The sequence below is a fragment of the Lipotes vexillifer genome, unplaced genomic scaffold, assembly GCF_000442215.2.
Source record: "Lipotes vexillifer unplaced genomic scaffold, Lipotes_vexillifer_v1.1 scaffold202, whole genome shotgun sequence".
Classification (NCBI taxonomy): domain Eukaryota; kingdom Metazoa; phylum Chordata; class Mammalia; order Artiodactyla; family Lipotidae; genus Lipotes; species Lipotes vexillifer.
This window is the reverse complement of record NW_006777228.1, coordinates 170,383-179,844: the sequence shown is the minus strand read 5'-3', so window position 1 is coordinate 179,844 and position 9,462 is coordinate 170,383. Positions and strand designations below refer to the sequence as shown.

The 9,462-nt window shown below is 39.1% G+C and overlaps 1 pseudogene; it reads right to left on the bottom strand.

Moving 5' to 3' along the window:
• Positions 1 to 7,176: 7,176 nt before the first annotated feature.
• Positions 7,177 to 8,077, bottom strand: LOC103082471 (39S ribosomal protein L45, mitochondrial-like; annotated as a pseudogene).
• Between the last annotated feature and the right edge of the window lie 1,385 nt (positions 8,078 to 9,462).

Genomic DNA, 9,462 nt, shown 5'->3' with positions numbered 1-9,462 from the left:
AAGAGAGGGTAGCAGTCACAGGTAATAACTGGTGGGGAAAAGAGGTGAGGCATCCATTAATATTTATAACATTTTCCCACCCCAGATTTGTTAAGTGTGATTCCATATGCCCAAGAACTGGAGATATAGAGATGAATATGAGAAAGTGCTTGCCCTCTGGAAGTTCAGAGCCTATAAGGAATTGTAGAATCAAACAAACTATCAACATAATAAGTAATTTTGGAGAAATGAACTTTCCAGAAGACTGAAAAACTGGATAAAATATATATATATTATTCATGGATACATGGACATTAACTCTGCTTTCTCCCTGCTGCTCTGTTCAAGGATCAGGAATGTTATAGACATTCCTTGAAACTAAAGCATATGGATTGCCAGAGTAAGTCTTGTCCTAAACAGTTCAAAAATTGCTAAGTGCCCATCACATGCTTGGTCAATTCTTGGTGTAGCAGTAATTGAGGTTTCTGGATTTGATAAGACTCTATCATGAATAGTGTCACCAGCAGTTCTCAAACTTGGTGATTTACAGTCTTGTTGGCCTGGAATAAGCATGTTCTAGATGAGGTGCATCCTGGCATTTGCTGAGGAGCAAGGATTCTGAATAATCACTTCAGGATATACACTCCACTCCCCAAATCTTCAAACAGTAGTTCACTTACAAAAGAATAGAGCTGGGAAGGCAACCTGAAGTTCTCTGCTGAATTTATTAATGATGAAACTACCGACAGTACATGTAGGCAACGTTCCTCAGTCTACTGGTAGGGAGGTATCTTAACTCATACCTAGCTCCCTGTGAGGTCCACTTCTTTTAGGAGTTCATTTCTAAACTTGACACAAAAGGAAAAGTTGCTGATATACATTTTCCTTTCTCTCAGGAAAATTATTAAGGACTAATATTATTATGACAGGTTTGGAAGATTTCAACATACTCCAGGCTGTAGCAATCTGACACGAAACCTCAGAAGTGCACAAGTGGCGATTTGGTTACATTTTCAGATAGAAAACTTCTATTACCCAGACAATCTTTAGGATTAAAAGTGCAGTATAGTCACCTATTTATATACATAGATAGAATCTGCTCTCAGTCATAAAATGACAGCAGCAGCTTATCACCCACATAATCCCACAGTATCAGTGAACTAGAAGTCTGAGAAACTTCTGTCCTTCAGACCCAAATATCTGAACATAAACTCTAAGGAAACAGTACCTTAGATTTAGAGTTCCGGTTTGATTTAGCCTTAATTCTTTTTATAAAAGAAAATCAATCTTTTTCCCCCCAAAGAGCTTCACTAGCTATCTTGCTAACTAAGAAATCTTACTGACAGTTATAGAACAACCAATGGGAGAGTAGCCATGAAGGAACTGACACAATTGAATCCCTGTTATCTTTTGCTGACAAACAAAATTCTAGAAAGGATGCCCTTGCCTTTGAGTGGTTACAATTAATCTGCAAGCCTCCAGGGTGGAGGAACTGAAAGGTATTTGCAACTATTGCAAAGAAACAGAAAATAACTGGCTGTCGCCTTATTCCCCCTCTGGCTCTCTCTGTCAATTTTCACTACCTAAGCAAAAGTGGTATTCTGAATATTGAGAGGCTTTATCTCATGGGGATGAGTTAAAACTTTCTGATACTGTTATGAAAATATCTATTATTGAATTGTCATAAGTTTGAAATAAGTAGGATCAGTCTAAATGTACTGTTCTGTTTTCTGAGTTGGTCCCCAGCATTCTTATCAGCCAAAAACTTGGTGGGGGTACTTGGATTTTATCCACATACATAAACAGATTTTTAAATATAGAACACAAAAAGAATCAGAGTCCTAAAAAAAGGTCTGTGGTCATCAAACCATAGAGGCATCTGCTTATTAGTAAAAGTGCCATGCGCAGCTGGAAACATTCTCTGGAAGTCAACCCCAGGATAATGGAAAGATAAAAGCAAATGAGAGGTAGCAGAAGCTTTGGAAGAAATGTAAAAGTTAGAGAATTTTTTTTTCATGTGAAATATTGGTGGAATAAACTCAGCATCAACCTTTGATAGTAAAAACTCTTAGCAAAGTATAAAGACACAGGGAATTCCTTTACGTGGCACAAACCGAATAGTAATATGTAGCGGAATCCTTTTTGTGTCAGTAAGAAGGTAAGAAGCCTGCTATCATGCTTAACAAATTCAAATGGAAGGTGCTGGGTAGTGCAGAAAGAAGAAAGGAAGGGAATGAGGGAAAGAAGATTGGGAAAAAAGAAGAAAGCAAGAGAGAGAAAGAGAGGTCAAGGGAAGGAGGAAGGAAAGAAGGAAAGAAAGAATACAAGGATTGGAGGAAAATAACAGCATTATTTTTTGCAAACAGTGTGTAATTTTCTATGCAGAAAATTCAGGAGACTCTGCAGGCCAAAAATTAGAGACAAAGAGCAAGTTCAGGATGTTTGCTGAACATAAAATCAATACAAAAAGTCAATTACATTCCTGCATACAAATCACAAGCAATTAGAAAATGCAATTTTTTAAAGATACCATTTAAATGACAAAGCAATCTATAAGATACTTAGAAATAAATCTAGCAAAAGATGTCAGAATTTTATTGAGAAAAGTACAAAATTCTAAGGAAGGACTTAAAATTTAAGTATTTATGGATGGTAAGAATCAATATCTTAAAGATGTCACGTATTGGGCTTCCCTGGTGGCGCAGTGGTTGAGAGTCTGCCTGCCAATGCAGGGGACACAGGTTCGTGCCCCAGTCCGGGAAGATCCCACATGCCACGGAGTGGCTGGGCCCGTGAGCCATGGCCGCTGAGCCTGCGCATCTGGAGCCTGTGCTCCGCAACGGAAGAGACCACACAGTGAGAGGCCCACGTACAGCAAAAAAAAAAAAAAAAAGATGTCACGTATTACCAGATTAATCTATAAAGTAAATGTAATTTCAGACAAAATCTAACAGGCTTTTTCATGCAACTTGACAAGGTGCTTCTAAAATTTATATGGAAGCACCAGACAATTATATGCAAAAAGACAAAGGACAATGTAGGTGACTTACTATATCATATATAAACATGTTATGCAGGGATAGTAATTAAGAAATTATAGTATTTGCCAAGAACAGACAATCAGAAGAGTAGAACAAAATAGAGAGTCCAGAAACTAATTCTTGCTTAAATGGACCTAAATTTACATAATATAACAGAGATGAAGTCATGAATCAAGGGGGAGGTGGATGGACTCTTCAATAAATGATGCTGGAACAGCGAGTTAACCAGGTGGACATTAAGTGCTCAACAATGTCCAATTTTCCTCTCCTACTAGACAGACTGAAGTCAACACTTCCACACTACCTTGTTGCTGGTCAGGCCACGTGACAGGCTATGACAATGACCTATGTGCAGAAATGATATGAGCAGGAGTGGGAGCTCCCTGCGCTCCCTTCCTACAACGCTAACAGAGGAAGCTGTATATTCTGAAAAAAATGGCAGAGCTACTTCCGCCTGGGTCTTTGAGAGACCTGTGGAGCAAAGAACCAACTGTGCTCACCCCACCTCAGAACGGCCACCAATGTTGCACACTTATAAGAAAGCAACAAATCTTTGTTGTGTTAAGCCATTAAGATTTAGAGCTTAGTTTGTTACAGCAACATAAATAGCTTATCCTGATAGTGCAGTTATCCTATGTGCCAACTAAAGAACGTCACTCGCCATCCAGCTCTACAAGGATTAGGTCATTAGCCACCGCAGTATCTGACTTTAACACACCCGAAAGGAGTTCAGGTGGAGATCAGGACTGAGGCATTCTATGCTCTGGGAAAAACTGGCAAAACAAGCCTTCAGATAGTTAGATATTTTCAGGAGAAAATTTTAGGAACCTAATTTCTTGCATCTTCTCATACCCCAAAAAAGCACTAAAATCATTAATGGAGACATCTGCTCCTCATGAGTAGCAGCAACCCTCTACCAAGATGCGTGCTGGATTGCACATACCCATTCACCAAAGTCATATGTATGCTGACCTTCGTCTCTACCTCTTTGGAGCGGTTCCTCAGAGCTATCTGAGAGGCTGTCTCCCAGGCTACAGTCCACAGTAAGTCCCCAAATAAAGTTGAACTCATAGTTCTCTCATTGTGCAGTTATTTTCAGTCGACATATGGAAAAAAATAAATAAAACTAGATCCCTACCTCAGGCCACAAGTGGATTTTAATTTAATTTAGACCTAAATATAAAAAAGAAAAACTTAAAAAAATTTTTTAGAAGAAAATATAAAAGGATACACTTCTGACCATAGGGCATAGAACTGTTCTTAAATAAAATACAACAAAACTCAAACCATAAAAAAAAAATTGATAAATTTGAGTACATTAAAATTTTAAAACTTCGCTATAACAAAAGACACTATAAACAGAGTAAAGAAACAAATTCAATTTGGAGAAGTTATTTGCAACCACATAACCAAAAGATTAGTATCTAGTTTACATAGAAATCTATAAAATGATAATATATCACACCCTGAATACAGAATAGAAATAAATATTCATATTCTAATAAATATAATTTAAAAGTATACACATTATACATAAATTAAGTATGGTATATATTATAATAAAAAGAAATATAATACAATAATATTTAACTAAATAAAGTAGATGCAGATGCTTGTGATCAGAGAAACAACTTAATAGCTATGACTTGTGGCCTGATAATCTGCTCTGCCCCTTAGTGCTTCTCAGTGCTGGAGATCTATGTACTAATTTTTTTCAAGTCTGGTCCTTTGTGTTTCTCTTAGGAATTTTTTCCCCTAATGAGATTATAAACTGTCAAGGATGGGGTTGAATTCTGCAACCCACATGCCTATTCTGCCTGCAGGTGTTTTTGGCTTACCTGGCATGACACTTTTTCAAAGATTTAATTTGAATATCTCTAAGTAAAGCTGTGGGTCTCCTCCATTCACAACAGGCCCCACTATTCTCTATAGTCTTATTTTCAGCACAAGTCCTTAGCTTCCTGATCTCTATATGCATTAGAGTTATGACTTCTGCCTATGGGCAGTGATTAGCCTTCATTTTTTTAATGGATAAATCTATAAACTCACTAATAGCCAGACAGTGTGCTATTAGCTGGAGCAATGCAAATAAAACATAGTCCCTGCCTTTGCTGGAGCTCAAAGCCTATTAGAGACAGACATAAGTAAATAAATTGAAACACTAGTGAGTGCAATTAGAGCTATACACAAGGTAGCTCCAATAGCTAGGAGAGACTGAAAAGTAAAGGTAGGAGGATGGAGGGGTGAGTAGAGGCTGTGTATAAAGGCTCCTTAGAGGAGATGACACCAGAACTACATTTTGAAAAATAAATTCCCAGGCAATCAAAAGGGAAATGAGCATTCCTGGCAGAGGGAACCTCATATCTAAAATCACAGGTAATCTGTATGGGGAGCACATCAAGTATGAGAAGGTAATGGGAGATGAGGCAGCAGCTCAATTATAAAGGGCCTTGTATGACTTCAGTTAAAACTGTGGCTCTACTGCTTGTTAAATGGGTGACTTTAGACAATTTGTTTAACCTTTGTGTGTCTCAGTTTCCTCAAGAATCAAGTACAGATAATATTTTCTTCCAGTGTTCCAATGAGGGTTTAATGTGATAATGTTTGGTTAAATTCTTAGCATAGCACCTAGTACAATGAGATGCTATCAGGAAATGTTAGTTTAATCTAACCCATAGGGCAGTTCTCCAGGCCTTCTGGTCATTTTGATGGCCGTTCTATGGGGGCCCATTATAGCATTTCTTCTTAATGTTTACCTGTAGTCTCTAATTTTTCAATGATAAACACATATGACTTTCATAATAGAATTAAATAAAGCCTTTTTTATAATGATGACTTTTTGGTAGGCATAAACAAGCTTATTTTAAAATTTATACAGAAAGGCAAAGAACTTAAAGTTGGTAAAACAATTTTGGAAAATAACAATAAAGTTGGAAGAATCACTCTATTTAGGTTAGAATGTCAAGGCTTACTCCACAGCTACAATTATTAAGAGAGTGTGATATCTGGCAGAGGACTAGACACATAGATCAATGGAACAGAACCGAAAACCCAGAAATAGACCTACAGCGAGAGAAAGAGAGAGAGAGATTGACTGATTAATTTTTTTAATTGGTTCACATAGTTGTGAGGGGCTAGAAAATTCAAAATCTTGCAGAGCAGGCCAAGCTAGGCTGGAGAACCAGTGAAGAGTTGATTTTGCAGTCTTGAATCTGAAAGCAGTAAATCTAGAGGCAGAATTCCTTCCTCCCTGGGGAAATCTAAGACTTTTCTTTTAAGACTTTCAACTGATTGAATGAAGCCCATCCACATTATGGAGGGAAATCTGCTTTACTCAAAGTCTACTGTGTAAATGTTAATCGCATCTAGAAAAATACCTTCACAGCAATATCAGACTGGTGTTTGGTGGACGGAGGGGGAGTGGGGTTTGTTTTTTGTTTGGTTTTTTGAGGGATAAATGATTTCTTTGGATTTACATTCCCCTATGAAATACAAATGATGATTCAGTGAGTCCATGTATGAGAAAAGACCCTCTTAATGACACCATCTTTTATAAACACTAATTATTTTTCCCAAGTCTGGATTTCCTGGAAGTCACATCACTCACAATGAAGCTTATCTTTCATTTCTGCCATTTAAAAGGCAGGCCTACTTCTAGCCTGAACCAGGAGAAGTACAAAACCCACAATTTGTCCAACACCCTGACAGTGTTTTATTTCAAACTCTGGTCCCTGCCCTGTGATTAGAAAGAAAATTCTGCCAGTTTGCTCCTGACAGCCTCTGCTGTGGGAAAAACTGGTATCAGACGTTCTCTGAAACATACTGCCTTTCATCTAGACTCAGAAGCTAGATGTGCAATTAGTAGAAGGAGGAAGAAGTGGTGGTAGAGGAGGGGGAGGAAGAGGAAAAGGAGGAAGGGAAGGGGGAAGAGAAGACGGAGGTGCATGGCTGGGCATACCAGCCACCCACCTGAGCCCAGCCATCAGCCATGGTTGTTGAGGATGAGACTGCTAAAAAGACCTAAGCAGTATAGGAGAGAACCAAGGTAGTTCCTTCTAGCATCATGGAGATGGATGACTTCCCAGCTCCCCGATTCATAGACTTCTCTGCTTCCAGCCACCTCACCCGTGCTTCATCTCAGGAGTCATTTTTGCCATCAGGTTAGCTGAGGCTTATGGGCTTCTCCTTGTGGTTCTTCCCACAGTTTCAGCTGGGGGCCAGGGATCATTACTGTCTTAAGGTTGGGCTGCTTAGGAAGTATCCATGGGGGTACTGTTGCATAATCCAGCTCCCAAAGGGATTTATCAGGTGCTTTTCAAATACAACATACTCCAGGACATCATTGGCCACATCTTCCTGTCCATACATCAAACAGCCAAACTGGTCATAGACAGTCAGAGTCTGCTGGATGTGCATGAGGACAGTGACCTGGCCATACATGTTGCCCTGCTTTTGCAGACTTCAGCAGTGAATCTGAACCACTGGAGTGGCTCTAAAGATTCTACAAAGTTCTGGCAGATAGACTTATGTTTGATGCCCTAGACCACATTCAGAAAACAGTGATTAGTCACCAAGGTGTGAAGCCAGTCGTGATCTAAGTCGTTTAGATAAATGTGACTGGCAATGAAGATATCCTTATCTTTTTCAGGTAAGTCCTTCGTTTTAAAATTAGCATCATATTCTTTTATCTTCCGAATGGACAATTGTGAGGCAACATTCTTCTTCCATTGCTCAGTGCTCTGTGTCAGGCTCCCTTTGAAAGAAATGACATGAGAGCATCACCCTCAGGAGGAACACAGGCATCAAAGACACCAGCTGTACAGGTCAGATGTGTGAGATGCTCCAAACGTTCCAGAGGCATGACCAGTCCCACTTTCTGGGCATTCTATAAACTCCTTTTCTGATTCATATTTGGGTTCACAAGTAGTGGGTATGAAACGTTTTTTAGTTCTCACTAGAACTACAGCTATGTACTGAGTCACCAGGACTGGCTGCAGAGACTACCATTCTAATGGTCTGGATAAGCAAGACAACCTCCCCCGGCATGGGGCTGCCATTTTTTTAATGCAAGGGCCTCTGGAATGGGGACTAAGAGTGAAGAGCCTGGGACAGGTGAGAAGGCACATAGGGTGGAGCTAGCTCCATATGGAATCCAACTGCATACCATAACCTAGCCAAATTGACACATAAAATTAAACATGACAGTAGCTTTTTTTGATAGCCAAAAAGTAGAAACAGATTAGCGACTAAACAAACTTGTACATCAATACCATGGAATACCACTCAGCAATTAAAAAAAAAAAAGAGCAAACCATTGTTGCAGGCAACAACTTGGATGGACCTCAAAGGCATGCTAACTAAAATAAGCCAGCCTCAAAAGGTACTGTATGATTCCATTTTGTCATTTAATTTTAAAATAACAAAATTATGCAGATGGAGAACAGATTGGGTTTAGGAATGGGGACAGGGGGCAGGTATGGCTATAAAGGGATTATAGGCAAGACTGATGGAACATTTCTATATCCTGACTGTGGTGGTGACTACACAAATCTACAAATGCGATGAAATTGCATAGAACTATACATACACACACACACACACACACACACACACACACACACACAATTGGTAAAATTTGTGTAACCTCAGTAGATTCTACAAATGCCATTTGCCTGGTTGTAATATTATACTATGGTTGCCCTTAAGGAACTGGGTGAAGGATACATGAGACCTCTTTCTATATTATTTTTGCAAATTCCTGTGAATCTACAATTATTTCAAATTAGAAGTTTTAAAAAGTGCGGGGGTTTAATTTGGTTAGGTTGTACCCAACCAAATTAATTATTCACAACTATCTGTGACCTGCTCACTGTACATCAACTATATTATATAGACTTTCTGTTGGTAATTTTGTGCTCCATTTTTAAAATCCATGAGCCTCTGAATGTTTCTCCAAAACCTGTAAAAGATTAATTATGGTCAGCCCTATTGGCAGACCAAAAGAAGCTTGTAACCATCGATCTCTGCTACACAATTTATTTCTTTATGGATGCTTCTCTTCTTTTACCCATAATTTCCTACTCGTGGAGGGAGGGAGGCAGGGAGTTTTCTTTGGCTGACTTGGTGTTTGGCGGCCACTTCATAGTGAAACTGGTCTGTGCTGGGCAACTGAGATGCAAACCAGCAAGTACAGAGAGAGAACGACAGGTCTGGAAGACAAAGATTCCTGTCCAGATCTACACCTTGCACAAAACGAAACCGCAGAAATGACTACTAATATAGTGCAAGGCAGGGAGGGGCATAGTTTTTCCATCAGTAAAACTTTGATGCCAAGGGGGCCATGTGCCCAGTGCAGAAGGCAGAGGGATGGTGATAAAAGGAGCCATCTAAAATTAAATTGTGATTGAGCACCAGGATCGAATTACAAGATAAATTTCAAACG